At 34.6% G+C, this 26,738-nt stretch overlaps 1 protein-coding gene across 2 annotated transcripts in view; it reads left to right on the plus strand.

Moving 5' to 3' along the window:
- The window catches only part of LOC138127174 (receptor-type guanylate cyclase Gyc76C-like), a 104,538-nt gene that overhangs the window by 3,857 nt on the left and 73,943 nt on the right, over window positions 1–26,738 (plus strand). The gene's annotated exons all lie outside the window — the stretch shown is intronic.

Here is a 26,738-nt window from a genome sequence, read left to right on the forward strand (position 1 = left end):
TTTTTTAAATAGATCACATTTTTGGACTGATCTGTTGCTATAAAAGAAATTTAAATACAAAATAAACAAAGTTCTGTAACGCCAGTAAAGTGGTTGTGTGCACGTTGTGGAAATTGTGGAAATGGATGATGAAGAGTTACATGATCCTGATGATGTCCTGGAAGAGGCAAGTGCCGCAAGGTACCAAATTATGCGCGAATGAAAACCAGTGAGTGAAAGTTAGTGAGCGAAAAACGATGAGCGAAAGTGAAGTGAACAAAATAGAAATCTTATCTACTGGTAACTATGGATACAGAATCACTTTCTAACGAGTTCTAATGAGTTTTTGAATTGATTGAAATGCTCTAAAGTAACTGGTCTCCTTTTTTAAATTTTGGATAAACATTTTTGAAAGAAACAAAGATGAAATATATGAGGACCTTCCTTAAAAATGCGAAGTTGATACGCTTAAACTAATGAGGTTCAATAGTTTCAACAAAAAATAAATAAACCAAGGAAACTAAAATAATATAAATAGGGAGAACGTGAAGATCAAATAATAATTTTTCATTCATTATAAAATCTCCAATGTTTTATTTTCGTATTTAATTATTCATAGCTTTTGTTCGAATTCCTCTCACATCTTGGATAACATAGAGAGAGCACTTTCTTCAAGTTACTTCTTTATCATAGAATTTTTAATGAACTTATTTATTTCTTTGTCATTAACATAATGTATTCACCACAGCGATATTTTCTGATAATATTTACTATCAACATTAAATGTAAACACATTCTTTTTTATATTTTTTGCTGGAAGAGCTTAGATCTGTAAACAAAATTTCTCTTCTAAAAGAAGTGTCTACTATTTCGGGGCTTATCATTTATAAAATAATTTTTGTTAACCCTTTTAAAGCATTTTCTTGTTATAATGTTTTTACGATTTATTGTAAATTAACAAGTCTGTTATTCTACCTACAATGTTATACAAACAAGGAATAAAATAAATAAATGTGCCTAGCTGAAATCACCTTTTCTGAGTAACATCGCTGAAACAACAAACAATTTGTTTTATTTTACTTTGCTCCTCATATTTCCAATATGTCTTATAAGTGTCAAATATTACATCGTGTGTACACTCACTCTATAAGTGTAACTATTAATACATTGAAAATAGTACACATCAGCGACTTCAAAGGAAATACTTCATACTGAATGAGTCTTAATAAACACGGAACAATTTAACAATTATTTCTTTATTGTTACCGTCAAAATAATATTGACTTTGTCCTCTGATTACTAAATTTATTCATACCCAAATCAAATCCTAAGGAGCTGGATTTGCATTCATTACTTCTTTATTCGACCCAAAGTTATATTAGTAGGTTTAAGCTATTGAAATAATCTAAAGTCAAGGCCTAGTTTTAATATTAAAAGCTCATCGATTTAGCCCGACTCCTCTTACAAAAAAGAGCACAAATTAAATAATTTAGGCATAAGTGGTAATCAATAGACACTGTTTTTGCCCCCCTTAATAAAATTTGTACACACTCGTGTCTGAATTTTGCTTGAATTTTTAAAAAGCGTCGAAGCGTAATCGAGTGCTACATTGAAGGACTAAAAAATTTAAAACATTAAAATTATGTCATCGACGGGATCGTTGAGGTGGCTGTGTACTTGACATTGCACTTGACACTGTAGGAGGCAATGACAGTTCGAAATGACTTTATCAAAACAATAGCCAGAGTGACTTGGCAATAGTTTCTCGATTTCTGAGCTGAAGAAAGTGTGCAGATGTGTCTTGTGAATGATTTGTCCAATTCTGAATTTTACTTTAGCTTCAGAAAACAGTTTATGTGAAAAAATAAAGTTCAATTTCGGGAAGTTCAGAGATAGAAATAAATGTCAGATTAGATGCGTAATATTTTCAATATTGGAATTTTATCAACCGAAAAAGGCAATATTAAATTTTCATCGCATCAGCCATTTCGGCATTTATTAACTGATGCAAATTTAGCCACTGATGAACCAACTGAAAATGTGGCTCTGCATATTGCAGAGTATTAAATCCGAATAACAAAAGACCCAATCGATTTTCGACTAAGCTTTGCCAACGCAATGAGCGACGTCCAAAAATGGAAAAGCGGACACGTTGAATAGCTCCAGCTAGCTTGCAGTCATGTGTGTGCATACAAAAGTTGAGCTGGCATGCAGTTTGATGCATGATGGTGCGTTTTAACGAATTGAATTTCCAAGTGAAGGAATTTAAATGTGCGGTGAAACTTTGCAGTCTCATTATTGCAACACCGAATAGTAATTGTGGAGCGTCGACAGCTCTAGCGCCACGGAGCGGTTTAAATGGGAAATTTATAGGTGTTGTGTCAGTGTCAACGTCGTAAACGTCTACAAATTTGCATTATAAACAAGTCGGAAGTAATGGAGTGATGGTCGTTGAACGGGTTATGTCAACGAGCACTCTGATTTACCTAATTTTCTATTTTATGCAAATGGACATTATACTATTGTGTTCATGTGTTTTGTACTTGCCAAAAATATCGTTTCCATAATTTTCTGTGGATTGAAAATGTTTTGAAATGTTTTTAAAAGATAGATTTTCAAACGATAATGTGAATAATGTGTTACTTAAGTAATATTTTAAGTAGGTCTATACAGTGATTCTTACAAAATAATTTTGTTCAATACCTCTCTAAAAAGTGAGTCTGTATCCATAGTTACCACTGAGTGAAGGTTTCTCTTTCGTTCGCTTCACTTTCGCTCATCGTTTTTCGCTCACTGTTTTTCACTCGTAAATTTTTCCAGTGCTTTCTGATAACGTAATTTCGATTTTTTTGGCAACATTTTGTACCTCGCGGCATTTGCCTCTTCCAAGACATTATCAGGAACATATAACTCTTCATCATCCATGTTCACAATTTCCACAATGTGCACACAACCACTTCATTCACATTACAGAACTTTGTTTATTGTATTTTTTTCCCATAGCAACAGATCCGTCCAAAAATTTGATTTATTTTTATTTAAAATTTTGAATACAAAGTTACAGACTCAATTTCTAAGGAGATATCGAACAAAACCAAATACAGCAATCGAGAGTAAGGCTGCTTTCGTTCACTTGAATTGCAGCTCCGCTTCGTGGACGAACACGCATTTCGCGTGAACGAAAGCTTTGCCTCCCTCATCTTACTGTAAATAGCTATTATTTTGGAATTGTTTCTTCAGATTATCATTTTCTTCTATCGTTCCTTGTATCCATAAAAATATATTATAAATGATATTGACAAAATTAAAGAATTCAACCAAGTATCTAAATAATGTAAGACAAAAATGTTTTGCTATCAGAATTTTACAAATACATAGGTCTTCATTTATTTTCTCATGCAGATCTTAATGAATCTGTGTTGACATTATTTCTTTGTAATCAAAATATTGATTGAGATAATTTTGTAAAACATTTATATATGTATGTAGTTGCTTTGATGGACATGATTAAATGTAATTTGCTCCATTTTTTAAATAGCCTTAGACGCCTTCTGGTTGACAGAGTTTCGCAATCATTTTTTGTCTGCAATTAAAATATAAAATGTGTGTTATTAGTTTCCGGAAATTTCTGTAGCGCCCCTTAATTATGGTGTTGCAGCTCAAAATTTCTTGTAAAAAGTCTCTGAAACCACAATCACCAGGTCTGATTTTTTAGTATCTCGAGAGCTATTAAAGTTGTTACTTAAAATGTGCTTTCGGTGAGTTTCTAACGAATTCTTATGTGTTCAGGGATTTTGAGGGGAAGCTGAATAAAGTGAAAAAAATACAGCTAAGCAACAATTCCTAGTTTATTTTTATGATAAGACGTTTCAGGAAAAATATGATCTATCAGGTTCCAAACATTTATAAAATTTCAAATGAAACAAAAAGATAAATTTTAATTGAAACGAATTTATTGTAATTTTTTCACCAATAACATGTAATTTTAAAATAAGCATTGCTTATTATTTGTAAAGAATTTACAACGAATTATTGAATCATCCTTTATGAAATTAATTGTGACAAATGTTGGTGGATTCACATGTCCTTTAATCATTGTGTCTGGTTTTTACCAAAGATTATAAATTTTCTGTGAAATATCTCTTTGGAGTTGCTTCACCATAATGAAATATGCGCAGCAACATAATAACGTTTATATTTGACAGGAAATGCTGATAAGTCTCTTTTAATTAACGGTGTTGTTATTTTATTCTTATCCTATTATTACTATTTGTCATGTGACACGATTGTCTTGGCTTGCTGACAGTGTGCACTTAAAGAACATTCATTCATATTTTTCTAATTTTAAATTATCCTAGCTCACCATTTCCATTTTATTATTAATAATTTATTTGAAATAAAAACAGAAGAATACGTTAAAAATAAAAAAAAAGATTAAGAATTGTAAAATTTTGTGAAAAATATTGTTTTATAATCAATCACAAAACCAAATACAGCACTCGAGAGTAAGGCCGCTTTCGTTCACTTGAATTGCAGCTCCGCTTCGTGGACGAACACGCATTTCGCGTGAACGAAAGCTTTGCCTTCCTTACTCTTACTGTAAATAGATATTATCTTGGAATTGTTTCTTCAGATTATAATTTTGTTCTACCGTTCCTTGTATCCATAAAAATATATTATAAATGATACTGACAAGATTAAAGAATTCAACCAAGCATCTAAGTAATGTAAGACAAAAATGTGTTGCTATTCAGAATTTTCCAAATACATAGGTCTTCATTTATTTTCTCATGCAGATCTTAATGAATCTCTGTTGACATTATTTCTTTGTAATAAAAATATTATGTATATAGTTATATTGTTTTATAATCAATCATTAAGGTGAAATAATCTCTTGATTTGCCACGTAAGTGTTTGTTTTTAATCTTTAAAGCCAGTTTCCCCCAGTTGGCGACCTCGACTTCGCCTCGGTCTTCAATCTCTGGGCTTACCACAAAAAGACTCACTTCTACTCTTAATGATATAATCTACTATTTTTCCAAAAATTTAACTTTTAGTTTTAATTCCCAAGGTTTTTTGGGTTTTTGAACATTAAATTAAAACTAATATGTGAGTTTCCAGAGAAATCATATTCTCTCTGTACTTACTACACTCTCTCTGTCAACATGTTTTATTATTGCTAGTGTTATTTAATGAAGTAAGAATTTTTTCCCTCTCTTCGCCATTTCCCCCATTTTTCCTCTTTCTGTTATTTATCCAAGCTTGTTTTTTTTAGTACATACTTTCCTCCTTCGATACTAAAATATGCCAGACACTTGCAAACATGTAATTCTTCGTGCTCTTTTGACAAATAATATTTGTCATGATGCAACTCCCTCCACCTGCCAAATAAATCTATAATCAGAGAGAAGTGCCACAACCTGGAAGTCGCGTCAAGAACTCCCAATCGTGGACGTGTTTAGTTGTTAATGTTGCTGGTGAGTACGAACCGCTCGCAGCATCTCGCCGAGGCGATCTCAGCCAGTAATTCACACTAAACGGTCTATTTTCCGGTTATAGCGCTTACGAGATCTGACAGAATGAATCAAATCCTCGAGGTATAGCTAGTAATTAGGCTCCTTTATAAAATTACAAACACCTGCGTAAATCTCGGTTCGCATCAGATCCAGATGTTTAATTCAAGAGCCACACCTTCGCCTGTACAGCAACACCGTTCTCCCTCTTCGGAACCTCTTTATCTCGCGCCTTTATCGAATGAGAATTTTTAATTAGGTTAATCCCAGATTCGCGATGAACCTCATTAATAATCCCACACGGAGCAAGTTTTTGCCACCGACTTGGTCCGAGCTAGACCTGGCAGATTTCCTTGTGAGGCTCGGCCAGAATTGCTTTCATCTAGCAGTGCCTGGAGGTACGTCAGAACAGACAAACGGGCTCCACAATTTGTTATTCGCGACCACCTGTGCACATATCTATTATTTCATTTATATACACCGGACTGCTCCGGGCCATGTATTACTCGCTATTTATTAGCGCATTGATTATTCACCGGCACACCGGATTTACTCGGATCATTATTACATTCACAATTCAATAAATCGTTCTCCTCATCGATGTGGAACTCTCTAATAATTTCATTACATAAAACCGGTGTAACGATTATGGGATTAGCCAACGGGGCAAACACAGATAATGGAAAATTCGACGTCTCTGTGTTTATTTCCACTTAAACGTCGAATTGTGCTAATTGTATCTAGATCTGTTTATTGCCACCAAATAAAAATTAAGTCCGGCTGATAACGCCAAAAATACCTTGTATTTGTGTCGATTTTATCGCGCCAAATCAAGCCATAAAGCTATTTTTGTACCCTATTGGTTGGGCAACGGATTAGTCACAAAATGTCAAAGGGGTCATAATGTGGAACTGACACCTGTGAAACAATGTAATTACGAATCTGACGCGTGGCCTTCGTTCTGCACGTGCTGCTTTTCTTGGTAGAACGCGTTGCAAACATCTCATTGGCTGCGATCGAACCCATCAATTAATTACCCACTCCAAATCGCACTTCTGACAAAACTGGAGTACCACCAGCGCTGTCTGAAATCTGCAAATTCTAGCTCTTCAAGAGAGAAAGTGATTGGCGGTACTTCTGCGATAATGCGTTGCTCCGGGTGAACATTATTGCAGTTTTATTTTTCCAAGGTAATATCTTAATTTTATTGGCTCTAAATGCGCCTGGAGTGCATTGTGTTGAATGATTGCTTTCAAGGTCTCGTTCTCAAAATAGTTTCAGTGGAATAGAAACGTCTGGAAATTGTGGAAACACGAGGTGAAAGCTGCAAGTTTTCATTACGCGAATGGTTCTGGAAGCTTTTCAGCTCTTAATTGCGTGATGCGTGAAATATCTTGAAATGGAGTGTTACCAGGATGCTACTCGTGGGAAAATGCAACCCATTGTTGGGTATTACCTTCCGGAAGTTACCCGTATGGTTATTTTAATGATACATATTACTTACCACTTGGTTTAACCGGTGTGGTGTGTGATTTAGAGATGAAGCACTTTCACTTGATATTAGAATTTTTACAAAGCTAAAAGCGGTGCTTCCATATGCAACTTCTTGTAGTCCACTCATCTATGAAGGTATTATTGAGACAATTTGGACAAACATGAAGATATCTACATTGGTGTTATTTTTGTTATCATTTTCTTTTCACGAAGAAGTTTTGTCAGTACGCAACAAGTTCTCCAACCACGAGCGTCGTTTTCAGAGCACTAGATCCCGGGATTGCGTTGCATGTTTTGGTAGCACTTGCAACAGCCCCAGTGTGCAGTTAGGGATGCCCTCCCGCAGTCTCCGCAGAAGAAGACCGCCAGCGGGAGAGCGCGATTGCTCCCGTCCTGGGAACCAGGATTACCTCACAACCTTTTATCAAGCAAACGTGTGATCTGTCAATTTGGTTGCCACCACCAGCCATCCCTACAAGATGCGCTCGATCAACGGCCCAGCCGTGTCATGAACCAAAGGTGTCCCACCCGAACCTGGTTCGGTGTCCAGGAATACACCATGGTATTTGCCAGAGGTTTTACACCTTTTCAGCAGAGGTAGTTTTTCTGCTGCGTTTTTAAAATTCGCCCAACCTTCAACCAATTTTTTGAACTATTGGCAATTTGGAAACTGTCACACTAGAGTCTGCTACTTGCTAAAATAGCGGGAATGTGGATCTATTTCTTTGTTTTTTCTATCTCATCTGCCAAGAATAAACAGAAGTGCTTCTGTTCCATTTTCCATGTTCCTGTGTCACTAATTTCTTGCATATTTTCGTCGTTCCAAAAAATTGCTAACTGCAGTCATTTTCCAGTTCTCAGATCGCCCACCAAGCTTCTGAATATTTATGTAATTCTACCATTTGTAAACAAACAGATGCACTTAATTCCTTTCCGATAACCCTAGTGTTTTGCAATCTCGAATTAAACGAAATTTAAGAACTCTCAAATAAACGCGGACGCTTTTCCATCGACTGTTTGTTTCTCTACGACTTTTTTTTCTCAGCTACTGTTTTAAATTTCCCAAGCGGTGTCCTATTTCTACTCCTGAATAATACTTTGTGTATAATAATAGTGATGCGCTTTATATACAGTTTACACTAGAAATGCGGTGGTACGAGGTTAAATATAAATTGGCCGAGTAAAAAATAACTCCAGGCCATTGCTAAGAAGCTTTGCGTTGAAGCAGTCGATTAAACCGCATTTCACAAGGCGCCTCGGACAAATTCGAATGACAGAACACACTTCGCTCTTTCATATTTTAATTGAGTTTATGTACTCGAGAGGATCGCTCCAAACAACGCCTTTGAGGTACGAAGTGGGGAATAGTTCGTGATGGATTTTATTTGGGAAGGTTGTTAGTTTTGGTTAAATCTCGACTGGTGGATTTAAATTGGGTTGGTTACCTTCAGGCCACGAGCGGTGTTGTATCCAGAGACCGATGCTATTTTCCAGTGATTAACAACAATTGAGAGTGTGACCCTCTGGACAATTCGCAGTGAAATTTATCAACATTTTATTTAAGAATCCGTTGCTCACTTTATCATTTCGGAACGAGAATAATATCTTTCCACTTGGCCAATTATCATTGTGTTTTATGTTGTACCTCTATAATTATCGTTAAAACAAACACACTTCTCATGATGAAAGCACCACTTGATTTTTTTCGGTAGTGTTATCATTTATCATTCGATCACAGGAGCTAAGCAGCACTGGATGCGGTTAATATTTGGATGGGTGGGGGCCGAAAACACTACCTTCAGGTGAATGTGTAGCAAAAGAAATGATAATATAGTAGATGCTTTATACAAGCGAAAAGGAATAAATAAATGCGGCCTCGATGCTGTGCCCCATTTTAAAAATAATAAGCAAATTAGTTCTAGACAGTAGATGTTTTCTCTTAATTTAGAGTAACATAACAAGAGCTGCCTGCCCGGAGGAAAGCGTATAAAGAGGTGTTTGAGGTATACGCGCATGCATAATGGATTATGGGGGCTGCGGTGAAATTTCGTTTCAGTTGCTTTGATAATCCTCAAGTAAACAATAATAATAATTAATTACATACCATCATGTCAGGTCATTCCTTTGTATTGTGGAAGCTTGAATGTGGATTTGGATATCTGCGAAGGAGAGGAACATTTCAGTATGTACTTATTCGGAATCAGCACCATCCTGTGCGACTTTACAGAAATGAGGGAGACACTTTCAGGAAGGACTAGAGTCGACTGAACACGTCTGTAATTATGGAAAAAAATATTAGCCATGAAAAAATGGTACTCGGGGACCATCAGATGCGTGTTTGTCATATAGCTGAAGAGGTTGAGAATCAATAAAGATTGTGTTGATGAGAACCTCCGAAATCTTTTCTCAGAAGCAAAATGGGAACCAGTTGGGTGCCGAAAATGTTGCACTACTCGACCAGGAAGAATATATTTGAAATTCTCTATCGGAGAGTAGTCAGTGATGAAACCTGGATATTGCAGCATGATCCAGAGTAACAATGAGAATCGAATCTGTGGGCTGGATAAAAAGAGCAAAAAGCTACCAAATTGTATTTTTATATTTTGAATTTGTGACAGGATGTTGCTACTTTATGATGTCTCAAAAGGTTCCACAATGCATAGCAATTACAATGAAGAGCTCATTTTGCCATGAAGGAGAAATGAAGAGAAAAGAAAGTGAAGAAACTTCAGAGAAGGATTTTGCTGCTTTGTGATACATAATACGATACTCGTAATATGTACTTCATTCACAATCTCAAGCAGGTAATCAGCGGCCCACCGTAGAGAGTTGATCGAGCTCCTAAAGATTTCTTCCTGCTCCGAGAGTTAAAAAAAATGCAACGGGTTTTTGGACGTTTATGTTTGATTTATTCACTTCTTATTAGTCATTAGTAAGGCAAATGCATTTATCGAAAGTAATAAAGTGGCATAAATATGCAATTAAAACTGTATCTTGTGTGGATATCATCAGTATTAAGAAATATTTCAAATAATGACAGATAAATATTTATGTTCCTGAAACAATACTCTGCAGTTATGTAAAAAACCAGGAAGATAAGAAACGAAATGAAATTTAATATGAATCGATTCGTTGAAGCTGATCTTTTCTGCGCTGCTCTAGATAACAGACTCTCAATTACCGCTAAAAATAAAAAGTTTATTTGTACCAGGACAAATTTTATAATAAGCTACCCACGTGTGGTCTATTCGTATCCCAGAAGAGCATAAACTGAATTATCTCAAGAACTATCGCAATTTCTGTTAGATAAAGCTGTTACTGGCAATAAAATGATTGAAATAAGGTTTTCAGTACACTGGAGATAATTCAAGTAGAAATATAGTTTACTTTGGCTGGAGTCAGCGATCGGTGGGGAGTAGTAAGGCTTTCTATTCTTTGCAATGCTTCTGGTAGTATCATGTGGAAGTCAGAAACAGAAAGGAGTAATGCTGCAGCATCCCTCACTAATCGCGCTTTTGTGTGTCTCTGTAGAAACGGTGGAAGTGGCTTTTTTTGTGACCGGACTTCAAATCCAAGGAGTTGAAATGACTACAGGTGGCTAGACCAAGTCAAATGTAAGGTCGTTTGAAACATTTCGCACGATTTATTTATCAATAATTACACGAAATATTTAATACGTATCCCTATTAAAAAAAGCCTCTAAAAAAGAGAAATAACGAAATTATTACCCAATATGCATAGATGGCCGTTCAACGTTAAAAAGTAAACTTTAGACTTTAGTAGATTTTACTATTATTCAATCTTCAAGTATTAATAATATTTCAACAAGAGAACTAGAAATTACTGGTGCCTTAAAATTTGAAAATTGTAAGTTTGAAAATTGTCATTTTACTGTTACTGCAGCAAAAGAAGATAAACGAGTTCATGTTCAATTTTTTTTTTTTGTGATAATATAGTAGGTATACATACATCATTCAGAGTAGAAGGTCTTTTTCTGCTTCGCCCAGTTGCCGACCTCGACTATGTCTCGGCTTAGCACAAAAAGGACACAGTTCTACACTTAATGATATAATTAATCTACTATTTGATTTAGATTTGTAGTATGTAAATTTAAACTGAAAAAAGGGAACACTGTTGATGGTAGACCTGGCAGTTTGGTAAGAAAAAAAATCCCAATTTATTTCTGTTAGGGCAATAAAAAAATGCATACATATATTTCGAATTTAACAGGAAAAAAAAAAATCTCGATTAGCATTGCCTACAAGTGTAGACATTTTATAGAATGACATCGTTGTTGCCAGGTTTATAAAAATATATCTGATTTGCCTTCAGTTTGTGCGCTTAATATTTTTTCTCAGAATAAGAAACACTAAACAAAATCAGAAAAAAAAAATACAGACGTGCATACCAAGACACATTGTCTTGTCAAATAATATTGTTACAAATCTAGAACGTGGTAACAGAGCTGTGACAAGAGCTGGCAGCGAAAATGATAATTTTATCGCAAAGCAAAATGATAAAGAAATGTGAAATAGTGAACACGAGATACCTTCTTTCAAGAATGACTTAAAAACAAATCACACAACCACTTTTTCAGACACAAAATTCTACTACATGTATGCATTTTCAAGGTCAACTGTTCAATTAACAATTAAATTTGAATATCTAATAATAAATGTATCTATATTTGTAGGTTCTTGTAGAAAAACGTTGTTTACAATTTCAGCGTTTTTTCTCTCATTAAAATTAATTTTCCATATGCCTTTATTTAATTAAAGCAATAAAAGAGTGTGTTTCTGGTGTCAAGTAGCCAAACACCAAAAAAGCATCAACATAACTGGCACTGTGAGGTCATTTACTCCCGAAGTCACAAATAATAACATTTACAAAGACAAGACTGTCACTGGTTTATATGTTGTGCGCATCGAGGTTTTCTCAGATCTAATCTTAGAAGAGTGTAAGTTAATTATTTTTTATTTGTAGTAAAACTACAAAAAAAAAAAATATTTTTTAAAGTAGATAATTTAAGAGAATTAACAAAATGTTTTTCTGACATTTATCTTGCTAGTTTTATTACATTTGAAAAAATAAGTCGACCTTGAAAATCGTATTGTTTTTGAATTTAAAACAAGATGTAAAAGTAGCCGAAGGTTTTAAAATAATTTCGGATTCGGTGCGAGTGCCAAGTGTAGGTGTTTTTATTAATGTTAGTAAATGTTTCCTATTGTGTTATTGGCATTTAACATTTTTGTAAACACTTTCATATATGTCGTTATCTATTGCGGCATTTGTTATTTGCGCTGCGATTGTTTATATCAAATGGGAAAAAAAATAGAAAAAACTGCGTCGGCACAGTACTTTGATGCGCCACCGAACAGTTCGAAGAAAATGTGCAACAAAATGGTTTCTTTGAGAGAAAGACTTGAGTTGGCACGATGCACTCGAGTTTTACAAGAGTGACGGTTGGCAAAAAATGTGTCAAACCACAAGTGTTTAGTTGTAAGACGATATCAACCGCAAGTTTGCTCCGTGTTAATCCGAATTTTATTTGTTCAACCGATAAAACCGTGCTCTCAACAAGGACACTCGACAGCCAGGAATATGATACATGTTAACTACTTATATCGCAATTGTGAAGCTATAAATAGACGCCAACATCGTAAACATTTATTTACATAACTTGCATTGTGATACACAACATTTACACCAAATTTGTCTGTCTGTGTGATCCGTTCAAAACAAAATGTAAATCACCGTCTCGGACCAAATCTGTGAGAATCAACAGCAAGGTTGGAAAGGCTCTCGTCACGCGATCGACCAAAAAGAGGACGAAATGTCGCAAGCTCGACTTATTATTAAATAAATTTGATCAATTATCGTGGACCTTGAGGTTGGAGCGAATTTTCGGCCGAAACCCGGGGCCAAACGATCGACATTCCCCAGTCAAATTGATATCATCGAGCGGAGGGAGTTCGAGATGTGAATTGTGTTTTCGGCGACGCGAAGACTCGACTCATTTTGCACGGATGCAATTTGCCTCTTGGTACTTCCCAATCGAGGTTATTATTAGCAGAACTATTACAACGCAGGGTGCACCAAGAATTCGTCTCGAAGTCGCACCAAGTTTCTCTGCAGATTTTAACGTCTAAAAATAAAAGTGTGGGAATGGCGCGAACTGCAGTGTTATGATTATGACCACACCAGAAAATTGGATTATTGCAACTCGTGCCTTATTTATTTGGACCAACTCACAAAATGTGGTGTTGACGCGACTAACACAACACTCCAACTGGAAAAACCGGCATGTTTATCTTCTTCCACTTGTCCTGTTGGATTAATGTTCCTTTATTTTCCAAATTTATTCTCTTCTACTCCTTCCTTCGTTTGGCCTTCCATGTGTTTTTATCCCACTGCACCCACTGCTGCTACGCACTGCTGTCTTATTATTTCTATTCAATTTTTTCTTTTTTACTCCACGTACAAGATTTGATAGATCTCATTAATACAGAATTATCAAATGAAGATTGAGGTTAGTACAGGAAATATTTAGAAGTTGGAAATTATCCAAATCTGATTGAATAAGGAGTTTCAGATCGCTAGGTAGAGGTCCCAATGGTGCTCCTTGCTGAACACCATTTGTAATTTTATACAGGGTGTCTTAAAATTATCGTATTCCGAGTTCGGGGCTTAGTAGGGGACATCCTGTTGACCAAGTAAAAATGTTTAAAAAAAAAATTGCTGTCACATTGAAAAAAATATCAAAGTTGCCAATATTTGTTCAAAAGTACCTGATTAATATTCTAGCTATGTTGTACTTCCCTTTTGAACAAAAATTGGAAAAATAAACCTTTCATTTTTTCGAGATAAAGCTGTTTTTTCAAGAAATGTCTTTTCATTTAGATTTTAATATTTTACATAGTCATCCTCACCATATTTCAAAATGAATGTCAACCATTTATATTTTTTATTTGAAGAAAACATGATGAAAAGTTTGAACCTTCAGAACCACATATCTTTGTAAAGACTCCCCCCCCCCTTATATTTTTTATTTTATTTTTTAGAGATTCCTGAGATTTTTCCCTACAAGACTCCCGACTTGGAATACGTTAATTTTGGGACAGCCCCTGTATAAAGGAGAAATATAATCCTTGAAATCGGTTTGAAAAATAGGCTGAAATCAACAAATTTTCCGAGTATTATGATAGACATTTTTTGATTTCCGCGCCAAAATATATCGGTTGTTCATTTAAAAATGTATGGTCGAAGTAGGCGTTGAAGAGTCGATTGTGAATACACCACGGATCAGCTGCTTAAATCCTCACTGTTTGTGTTGTTTGTGTTTTTACTCTGCAGACTGACGAGTGGTGCGTTCACAATTGAACCCCCCTTTGAGGATAAATTTAAACAAACACCCGATATATCTTTAACCTTTGAACTGTTCAAAGATTGTTAAGTTGTTAAGTGCGTATCTTAATTGGACTTCTTACATTTCCCTTTGAATGTCTTTACCTCTTGAGTGTTTATTTCTCAGCTAGATATTTTTTCCCCCTTTTCCTTCAAATATTTATAAGATCTGTCCTTTTTTTCTATCTTTATTCTTAAATGCTGTCTCTTTGTATATGCTCCTCCGACTCATTTTTTAAATATATTTTTGATTTTTTCTTTTAACATGAAAGCATTTTTTCATATACTTATGTATTTACTTTTCATTTTTATTTTTATTTCCTCTTTCAACCCTCACATCTGTCATTCAACTGGAAACAGTTTCATTACACTGTCGACCTATTCAACATCTCCTAAACGCTCATTTCTTGGACACTTTATGTAGTCCTTCCACCATGTATTAATAAATTTATCTATTTGAAAAAGATAGATATGTACGAAGTAAATTTGTAATTTTTCCAATGATGTCTTTTGCTTTGTAGTTCGTGCGGTCGCTTAAAAAATTTAATGTGCACCTCTGCCAAAAATTGCATTTTGTCCTCGCCTGTTTTCAAGCCTCGGCTGCGCCTCGGCCCGAAAACTCAGACTCGGTTAGAAAAGATGTACTTTTTGGCCTTGATACACAACTATTTTGACCGTACTTAAGATTTAATATAAATATAAATAAATATAAGTTTTGGCGATTAGAGCGCAACTAAAAAAAAAGGAGCAAAGTTCGATTTTTTTTAAAGTAAGTTTTCTACGTAGTCTCTAAAGTTGTGTTGTAAAAACGAATACATATTAAAAATGTAAAGAGGAAGAGAAAAGTTATGATTGATTTTTGTGGGGATTTTAATCCCTGTAGAAAAGATTTAAGGAAGTGTAGTTAGTAATGAAGGATAGAAAACTGAATTCTGTAAAAGGAAAGATAGTTTATAATCATTCTATAAATTCGAGAAAACACAAGAAGCATCAGGTGGAGTGAACAAGATATAAAATCAAAAAATACTCTTTGGACGAAATTAAATGGAAAATATCAAAAGGGGAAAAACTTTAGATAATTTAGAAAAGACTAGGACAGATGCTTCTCATTATAATTGAAATGCTTAGAGGACCTAAACGTCCAAGGGATTAAATTATAATACATAATGATAATAATAATAAACCAACTTTTTAATAATTAATTCATGAATAAGCTCATTGTCTTCTGCGCCACAATCCCGGATAAAGTTATCTCTGGAGAGCGGCATAACAAAAATATATTAAGAAGATTACACAACTTCATTTAAATTTTGTAGGTTTTCTACCTTTTATGCAGCATTAAGAAGCCATAAAAGGAGCGAAAATAATAAAAACAACCCCTCGAATCGATAACAAACAAGATTTCCACCGGAGGCAGCAAATTTAAATTTAAAAATATGTACATTATGACGGACATCTTGAATAAGAAGTAGCAAAAGTAAGCGATACTTGATACATCAAAACCTGGCGAATACGACGTGGGTTTAAGATTGTTTTCAGTTTGTCAGTCTTAATTTGATGGACGCTTTTTGTTGTGGGAGCCACTTTCTACTCGAACGACGTCGCTTTTAAATTAGATATGACATGTGTCCATTTCTGCACGTGGAGGTGCGGGTGTGTGTCAATAATTTAGTAAGCTCCACGGTGGGAGCGGATAGTAAAATGTCATAGCGGATTTTATGTGATGTTACAGCGCTAATATTAGCGCTTTAGAAACGAATTTGGGAAGGTGATTTATCGAATTGCTGTGTCACTATCGGAGACAATCTTGCGTAGGAAGTGATCGTAGTAGACAATAAATAAGGATTTTGATGCTGATCGTATGTGACGTATCGTACGTAGGGAGAGTTAAAAATAGATTACTTTCCAACAATGACATAATGTTATAAATAAAGTACTTTTTTACCAACCACCCAAACATGGCAACTGTTCACAATGTACAAAATATGGTAAGTAATAACAAAATACAAAATCTTATCAAAGATAATAATCTTTGGTACTTAGTAAACTAAACTAAACTAACTACAGTGGAACTATGTATTTCACTTATTCTCTTAACTGCTAATCAGATACAAGACGAAATTATTTTTTTTAGTGAAAGTATATATTTAAAAAAAATAATCTATTCATATTGCACCATAAAGAAAGTTGGTCTTATTTTATTGTAAATTTTTACAGTTATTCTTGAAAGCAAAATCAGCATCATGAATAAATGATGGGTGTAAGAATGGACCCAAATGGGATCCTTGAGGTACGCCATAAATAAAGTGGTGAGGCATACCTACCTTCTTGTTGGAAAAGTTTTTCCGAAAGGATACAGTTAAAGGAAATAAAAGAAGCGAAAACTGAAATATGTTTTTCCACAAAATAACTACGAAGAGGAATATAAAGAAGAAAAGCATAAGACGAGGAAAATTTGAAATAAAATTGAAAAGGTACATCATGACAGCTGAATGTGTAGTAAAAGTTTGGTGTATGTCTTAGAAATATGAAGAGAAAGATAACAGAGATTGAAACTAAGGCAATAAAGTAGAAAATACATTGAGGAACAAATTGTAAATCAGTGATAAGGTGGAGAAAATAAGAAACCGAAACGAAAGAATGTGGATTTCGAAGAAAGCGAGAAAAAGAGTGAGTGGAATAAAAGAATTAATTGTGGAATGCAGAAACAGAAGAAAGACACGAAAAAATCAAAATATCGGGCGTTCAAATGAAATCCTGGGCTGAGAAGGCGTTGGAAACCGTCAATTGTTTTACTTTTTTTGAAGTGTAAATTGACAGTTGTAATTAGAGCCTGTTGACAGCTAACGTAAAATTTATAAAGAAAGAATCTTTCTGTTTTTTCTTTCTTTGCAATGTTTTACATTAAAAATAAAATAACTAACGATTCCTATTCTCGAAGCAAATATCTAAAGGCATGCTAAAAACAAACATGTTCAATTATGGGCCGATTAAACATAAACAGATGTCATTCGTGTCAGACGGCGGGAAATTCAAACTTTACACTGTTCCATTTACTTTTTGAACACCTACTCAGCCCAGGTTTTCATTTGAACGCATGATACCTACGACAGGAGCTGACAAAGAGAACAATAGAAGATTTTGATTGTGCAGCATTGAGAAAAATGAAGGAATATGAAAATTACCAAAAATTAGAATATCAAGAAGCAAATATTTCAAGAAGAAGCGGATCAGAAAGAGTGAATTTACTAAGATAGTTCATCGTTTATTGTCGTTGGTAAGGACAGAAGATTAGGGAACTTCATACAATTTTATTTCGTAACATTGTTTCTAATAGATAGCACTAAAAATCATTGTTAGCGAAAACAAAATTGCAATCTACTAATTATATAGACAACTTCCATAGATCAAAATGTCAAAGAAGGTAGAGGAATGTGAATAGAAAATCTACTTTTAGAAACTTTATCAATAGCCCTACTCCTTTACATATTTTAGAAAAACAACACTAGCACCCTCTGTTATCGAAACTTTTAATGAGAGAATTCTTGTACAATCTCCACTGCATCGGTCGCCATCTTTGTATTACATATTTTTTTTCTTAGATATTTTAAAGAATTTTGATTTTTTTTTTTTGATGCTTGATACTTTCAAGTTTTTCCTATACGTAGTCAGTGTGTGCAACATAAAACTGCAACATTTATTAAGGTCTTAGAAAATTCAATCGCAGTAAATTCAGCGACACCTTTTACCCAACGCCACGCTTGAACGATTTAATTAGTCAGTTTTACGGTGTTCCACCATTCTCATTATACATTTAATAATTATTATTTGTCGATTCAATTAATTCCTTGGCAGATAACAGTTTTAATAATAATCATTAAGAAGATTTTTATCTTCCAAACACTAAATCAAGCAGCTAATGAACGTGTTGAACAAAAACTAGAAAAAAAGAAGACAAATTTCATTGGATGGGAAATCTTTCAGAATAATTTATGACCCATCCAGGATATTGGTACTGTGTAAAGCAAGTTGTAACGTACTCATGACAGTCGTAAATATTATTGATAAGTAACGATCAGCTTAAGTACAACGATATTTGCAATAAATGTCTCGTCACCTTCCAGTTTTTAAATTTTAGAGCAAAATTTAATTTTTCAAGAATTAATTAAGCAGTAAATTTAATAATAAAATATTAATTAAAATGTTAAGGTTAGTGTAGTCATTAAAACTGAAAATTCGTAAATTTAAGGAATAGGACTATAAATAGAGAGTAATTAAGACTGTTCTATGCTAATTAATATGCTAATTTGGATAGTAATAATTAGTTTTTCGGTGTTTATTGAAATTTCTAAGTAGATAAGAGTTGTTCAAAGAAGTATCTACTTGGAACAAGTGAAGAGGAATTTGTGTTACAATTCAAAATAAACGATTATCTTCAGAAAGCCGTGAAATTAATGGAAATCATATTATTTAACAACATTTACTAGTGTTCCTTTCATTTCAGCGAATTTCATTGTTGCAAAATCAATTTTTTTCGTTATAATCTCATTTAATTATTCTACAACGGAATGTTTTTTATCTTGTACGTTTATTAACAATTCGGTTTTTCACATTTTATCTTATCAAAGCATCTCTTTTTATTTTTTTGTTTTTATTGCTACGCTTTGTTTCGTTATTCTAAGTGAAAGTATTTTAATTTAATTTGTATTTAAAATGCTAACATTAAAACAAAAATCTTATTTGCAAATGTCCAATTTATTTACGATTGAATTAATTTACAAATTTAATGAAAAAATATTTATGAAAAAATTAACCAAGTATGTATTTGTACTCCGAATAGAATGCAATTAATTAGTGTCGAGTTTTTATTAATCATTGTCGATTATCTTTGAAATGTACGAAGAAAGTAATAGAATATGATATAGTTATTTGTGTATCAAGGCCAAAAAGTGCATCTTTTTCGTCCGAGTCTGAGTTCTCTGGCCGAGGCGCAGCCGAGGCTTGAAAACAGGCAAGGACAAAAGGCACCTTTTGGCAGAGGTGCACATTAAATTTTTTAGGTGATCTCACGAACTACAAAGCAAAATACATCATTGGAAAAATTAAACATTTACTTTGTATCTACCTTTTTCAAATAGATAAATTTATTAATACATTTTAATAATTTTTTTATAGTACAGTTTGTTATCAGTTTGCCAACAAAATTAGAAATTTACTATTTAGAATATGATTACTTATTTACATAATTTATGGTGACAGGACAATTATCGGTTTTGTAGCTTTCGTTGCTAACTTACTAAACAGACCAACAGATGGCGCCACGGTCAGCGTCCGAAAAAGAGTTACTTTTCGTCTAGTAAAATTACCGTTTTTATTAAGGGTGCCTAGAAAATAATTTTTATTATAACCATGTTTGATGTGATCACTTTACGCTCTCTGTCGATGAGGAAATATCAGTTTCAGTCGGTGTAGCTTGGCATATTACACAGGGATCAAAGAACCAACAACCAGTGTATGCTTTGTGAAATTTTCATTTCAGATTTATTCCCAGCCCATCATTCTAAAAACAATATTGCGGCTCAAAGAGTGGTGAATTAGATGAAGGGCGAGCTTTGCACGTTGTAGAAGTGAAAAATGTCTCAGAGCTCCGTTGTGACAAGCTCCATGTTAATACAGAGGTTTTAATTAATTTGCTGTAAAATGTGAGAGTTCAGGGTGTCGAGAGATAATACAAAATTTCAGTCTCGTATCATTCGTTATGTAGATGTAGCACTGGTGGCAAATTCAATTTGTTAGCCGATGTCGTTAAACTTGTGTGGTCGTCGCCGGCAGTTGTTGAATACATATTTGATCAATACAAATTGTAAAGTCACACGAAGGAGGAGGTACCACCGTCAAGGCGTTTGCAAATAAAAATTCTGAACAATATTATTAACCTTGACCGCTAATGTGATCCTAATAGAACATCTGGGCATTATATAAACCATTAACGAGACTAATTTGAGGAGGAACTGAATCGCCCCCATCAAATTAAAATAACATCCACTGAGAAAGAGTTCTTGGTACTGCTGTTATTTCATTTGGTAATTAATTTCTTGAGAGCCAACAACTTTTTCAATTTAGATTTTATTTATTTGTGTTATATTTTACATAATATGAAACTGTAGTTTTCTTTTTATTAACAGGAAAAAAATACAATAATATTAAGAAATATTTAGGGTGTAAATAGAGCTCCGCTAGTTCACCATTGTGTCGTTGGCGCTGTGTAGTGTCTAAACTGTCGTTTATTTTTCTTTTTTCTATCGCTGATTTGTGATTTTTTATTATTTTGCCATTCTGCGTTATTCCCTTGTTTGGAAAGAACTTACATAATAACAAAAATATGAGAACAATAATTGTGTTTTTGATCTTTTTTTGTTGTCTTTCTTGTTATAAGGGGGGGGGGGATCGGCCAATTGTGACATTTATGTATTTCGAAGTATGTTTTTGTTTCTAATAATCGTTTCTTTAATTTCAGGTGAGTAGAAAAATTTTATAAACAACCACATCCTAACGTCATCAAAAAATCGAAGGTATTCAAAATTCATAAAATTTGAAAAATTAATTTTATAATTTTGAACCATCAAAGTAAGTACCTACCCTGACATAGCAGTTTTTCACTTTTTATGCCAAAAAATTGAACGGATCAATGGTAGCGGTCTTAGGACTTTATTAATGATAAGCTAACAGTTTTTTGGAGCTTAAAATTTTCGTTTTAGTTTACACACTCCGTGCGGCAAAGTGACAGATAGTGTGTAAAAATCAAGATACCGTAGCTGCTCCAAATGTGTAAAAATGTCAATTAGAGTTGAGGAGACCAAAAGAGAATTTACGTTGTGATCCAAGCACCATTTTCTATCAACATTAAAGACGACAAAAACGTAGGATGGGTATTAGGAATAAAGAGAAATGAAAAGAGAGATTATGCTTTTATTGTATCATCTCCGTTTAAAAAGCGTCCGTAACGTCGTTAGGATCACTTAATACATTCATGCATAAAATCATGATGCAAATCAGTCCCTTGGGGAGTTTCTTCGAGATGTTTTCTCACCATGAAATAATTTTCATCTAAAATTCGTTTGTAAAGATATTTTTCAGAGGGAATATTGTACTTACAAAGCATGACGTGCACAAGAAAAATTTCAAAAAAAAAATTAAAAAGGTATTTTTGTCTGAACTTCAAGCCGCGCTCAAAGATGCATATTGCACCACAACTGCATTTTGATTCCATCGTCTCGTGTACTGACACTCTACCCCTCACACCATCTTCCCACTGTTCGATTCAGTAAAATCTACCATTGGTGAAAAACAATTTCGACAACCTTTGCCCTTTCATAAATTTTTACTTCCAGGTTTATGCCGCGACATTTTGTGGTAATAACGTTTCATCCATATATGTATTCCGGATTCCCCGGAGTACTCAAACCGGTTGCAAATCTATTCATACGTAAATAGAGCAGAATGCCGAACGTGTGTGGGAAGCCTCTTAGAGTCTTTTTTCCTGGCGGTAATAGTACGAGTCAGGTATCATCATGTTTGCATTTATATAACTCGATTAGAGCGATTTTTGCATGACATCAACTGTTAAAAACTAGATAACATGGAATGACGGTGCGGTTTTAAGAGCGCCTTCAAAAAAATATAGATCTTACGTCAAACCGAGTGCAGCGATTATAAAAAATTAATTGTCGTAATTGACAAGTTTTTAGTTTTGCGAGCTTATTTTCCAATTTAGAAGAGCTTGAGGCGACCGTTGAATGCAGCTTTAATTATACTCCTTTTGAGCAGAATTTGATCAGAACAATTTGATTTTTTTTTTATTGTAACCGCGTCTGGTTTTTATAATAGAAATTTAAAGAGCTTTAGTAATTATTTAGCGGCATCAGGAGTCTGCGATGAAGTGGTTAACTGGAGGCTCTTCAACATTTTTAATCAATGGAATGAAAAATTAAACAATTTTCTCTGTTTACTGAAACTTGCAGTGAACTTTGAAGCTCCGAAGGATACTTAGAGGCGTAGGTTAGAGCCCGCAGGATCAAAGCTCAACTCCAACACACTTCACAGAGGTCAAAGGTTGTCTTGAAAATTACAATGCATATTTACAAAGGAAAACAGGATTGAGATCGTTATCCAGCTTTAAATTAAAAGGTGGGAGGTGGTAATCAAATTACATTATAAACAATTAGAAAAAATACGATAATTAAATATTTCTTGATCTAATAATTTTTTTAGTGTAATTGTAGCATCAATAAAAACAAAAAATGTTTAATAAGCAATAAAAAATTGATATTTGTGAAAGCTTCGGTGAATAAATAAAAGGACAAACATAAAAAGTGTGATTTACTTTACAGAGGTTTTTTACAAAGTAAAAAAAATTGCTGAAAAACATGCTATACAGTATTAACAAGGAATCGTATTTAGTACAACTTTTTTAGGACCAGCTTGCCCTTAACATAACTAAAATTTTCTGCAAATATGTAAAATAATGTATATTATTTGTATCATTAATGACACACTAAGGAATGTTCTTATATGAAGCGTTTGAGACTTCAGACTATATTAACGGAGTAGAGGCGTTGGATTCTCTCATGGGCTGTGACCTTGGAATATCTGCGCGAAGGCGGAGACTACTTTAGCGACGGGGTAACACGTGGAGGAACACTACTCTTAGAGACGTCTACGAGAGACCGATGTTCGTCGTTGCGCAGATATGACTCACAGCCCATGAGAAAATCCAAGACCTCTAACAACATTTGTGAATGTAATTCAAAAGTGAAATTAACTAGCCAATTGTCTGTAATTGTGTTTTTGCGAAATGTGAACAGTCGACGCCACTGAAAACAAATTTAAATTTCCATTGAACAAAAAGCTAATTCAGAATTTGTAATAACATTTCAGCGACATCTTTTTATCGTTTGTGCCCCGAGCTTTGCAGCTAATATTTCTCGATTTTTATTTTCATCTCAAAGCTGAGGCGCTCTCCAGTTGAATTAAATCAAAAAGGATATCCTCACAATAAAAGCTTAAGTTTTTTTACAACGCTTTTGTGTTTTCCGAACGTCGAGCTGAAAAATGTTTCTTTATTATTGAAATCGCTCGCATCATCTATTGTGAGACGTTTTTCCTTTTATGTGGACCGTAAAAATGGTCCACTGTTTCACACTAAACCGGAGATAAAGTAAAATCTCTTTTGGCCACGGCTAAAATCTCACAATCAATCTTATATAGACAAACTAAACTAAAGAAAGCCCTAATAGAGAAAGATTACCGGAGAGATACGGAACAGGGAGTAACTGATCCATGTCACTTACAAGAAACTTTTTCTTGGGTTATTGAATCGATCAATACCTGCGATTCTATTAATATCTCGTAGCTTTGTTCCCTCTGAAATAACATTTTGAATAATCCAACTTATTTGCGATCTTAGATAATTAGGGGGATAGATCTGGAGGGTGAAGCCGCTTGAAAGCACGAATTGTTAAGAGATGATTTATGGATCCCACCAAATCTTATCGCAAGTCAATAATAAAATAAACGATGAAAGATAGAGAGTTTGCGAGATCTATTGTACGATTTTTATTCGCCTTCTCCGACCAAAATACTACTAGTCCATTACTTGCAAGTCAAAATTGAATTTGACGCTGAAAGCTGTGCAATCTTGCTCCGGAAAGCTCTCTGAAAAACAACCATACCATCGATATTCCAAGCCGACCAGAACATCCATTCCCTTCCTCTCCAATTTGGACAAAGCGAAAACTGTTGCGCCTTTCCGCGATTTCCCTTTTATCCTAGTTAATAATGGATAAAGAGGGGAATTCTGCGATCGGGACGTGTTCGCTGCATAAATATTTTAACGAGCAATTATTTTGCAAAACCTGGTCCTGATTCAAAATTAATTAAAACTGTGAGGCAGGAGGGGTCAACGGAAGCAAGAAACAGGGATTCGCCAGTCAATAAACTCGCCCACGCACGCTTCCATTGATAAAATGCTTGTGCACTGGAAGCCTTCCCAGAGAACATTTCTTTCGCTGTTTGCACGCGACACTCCATTTATCACGACGAGACACCTGAGGAAATGCGAAAGGATGAGATGACATCCTTTACAAGGAGATTACGAAATGAAGGCACTCAGTGTTTTTGCAAACAGTCCAGATTTGCTCCCATCCAGTTAGAATCTATTGTTTATTTAGGTGTGTGGGCTTAATCTCCCAGTTGAATGATGGAGTTTAAGTCAATTTTGAGTAAATCGTTTAGGAATATTGCCTCGTGAAACAATGCTTTATGTAGGGCTCAGTTGGAATATTGATGTCGTGGTGTGTGGTGAGAGAAATTAATCAGAAATTATTCATGAGACTCCCACAGGACACCAACAAATTGTCTTCATAAGTTGAGACAGCGCCGACATAACATTGTGTGTTCAAATTAATTGAATGAAAGAGTTTCGGGATCGCATGCAGATATGATTTGTTGGCCGAATTAGGATCTCGAGGTCTGCGGTTTCACTTAGGAAATGTGGTGATTCCGCAAGGATTCAGCTCTATCAATAATCTATAAAACGGGTGTAACGATCGCTCCTAAGTAAATGTCGTTCGAGCTGGGGAGCCATAGAGTCCTCAGGTTCTTAATTGCCCGAAGAAGCGAACTCAAACCCTCGGACTAATGAGGATTATGTTGCACAAAGTTAAACCAAACTAAAATGATTTTGCTCGTACTAATTAAGTCAACTCCGCAGCAGCGTCCTCTCAACATATTTTATTGACAGAGCTTGTGACATTTTGCGGAATTGAGAAATAGATACATAAAAGATAATCCACAACGAGTCCAGACTTGTCACAACTCCGGAGTTGTTATCCAATTTTATTTTTCGGGGTCCGCTTGAAGCTCGCTTTGTCTCGATTTGCTAATTTTGCACAGATTATAAAGTGGCACATGCGTTTCTTATCTCAGGTATAAACCAGATTTGCAAAATCGATGAAAAATAATGAAAGTAGCTGAGCTGCGTACATGATGCGCATTTAATCAAGCACCAAATTACCACTTAATTGCATGTATCCGGAACTGTTTGAAGTTGTGCAAATAGCGATAAGATAACGTCGTAGTACAGTGAATTTGGATGATGGTGTTTGCTCGTTGGGTTGGCAAAATACACACAAAAATGGGAGGGAAATGGATGATGTACCGAGGTACGACAGTACTGCTTTCTTTCAAGGTCGTGCGGTTTTGAAAAGTACCTGCTTGATCAAGAAAGCTTGTGGCGGGCAGCTCCTGGCTGCTATTGTTGGCACAAAGTACGAGAAAGTTGCGCAACGAGACAAGAGTAAAAGAAGGAAGCCCTGGAGGAAAATCAGTGATGATTCATTTTCACTCTCTGGGGGGCCATTTTCTCCAAGTGAATCGCTGTGACCACCTTTAGAGAAAAATAGAAAGAAATTCTTTTTGTTAAAGTTGACACCAAAAGAGAAAGTAACAAGAAATGGATGTGGAATGCGAAAGTCGTTTTGTCCCTGTAAGATGTTTCATTGCAAAAAAGAAAAACTTTATTTTCCATGTCAAAGATCACGGTTAAAATTGATGAAAGTTTCACGTCCATAAAATATGTTTTCTTTTTTTTAAGTGTGCTACATCTCTTCCAACAAGTAAATATTTAAGAGTAATTATCATTTCACTTTTTTCAATTTGTTAAAGAAGTAAATATGAGATATTTCAAAACGTGGAAAGAATAGTGTCTATTTGAGTTTCTGCTCTCTCTTAGGTCTGCTGAATGAAGATATGGTGGTTCTAGCTCTACTCCAGAAGACCTAGAGTTTATCTTTTTCTCTTGACAGTACTACTATTATTCAATCCTCTAAATGCGGAGCTGTTGATACTGTAAATTTAAATTTTCTCAGCACCTTACTCTCGTTTTTCCATAAAAAGAATAAATCATTTATCCCTTTTATTCTTTATTGAAATACCACCTTCATTTTCTTTTTGTTGTGATATCAGCATAGAAAATCTTTATGATAACCTTAAATGATGATTTTAGACCATATTAAATAGAGGTAAACTCCATTTCTGAGTTCGATGCCGGTAAGTCGTAAACCCGGGTTGTCATAAATCAATAATAATCAGCGCTTAACATACCTACGCATATGCAAATTTGTTTTGTTCTGAAAGCTGTGTGCGGGCGTAAGAGTGAGAAAACATGATGTTTGGAAGATGCTACGTAAGGGATAGTACTTTAGAGTAGGAAATCCAAAAAGTTGAACTATAACATTTTAATACCAGTAATATGTACCAGAAATATTAATCTTTCTGCTTATAATTATT

This window comes from Tenebrio molitor, chromosome 3 (genome assembly GCF_963966145.1).
Source record: "Tenebrio molitor chromosome 3, icTenMoli1.1, whole genome shotgun sequence".
In the NCBI taxonomy this organism is placed as follows: Eukaryota; Metazoa; Arthropoda; class Insecta; order Coleoptera; family Tenebrionidae; genus Tenebrio; species Tenebrio molitor.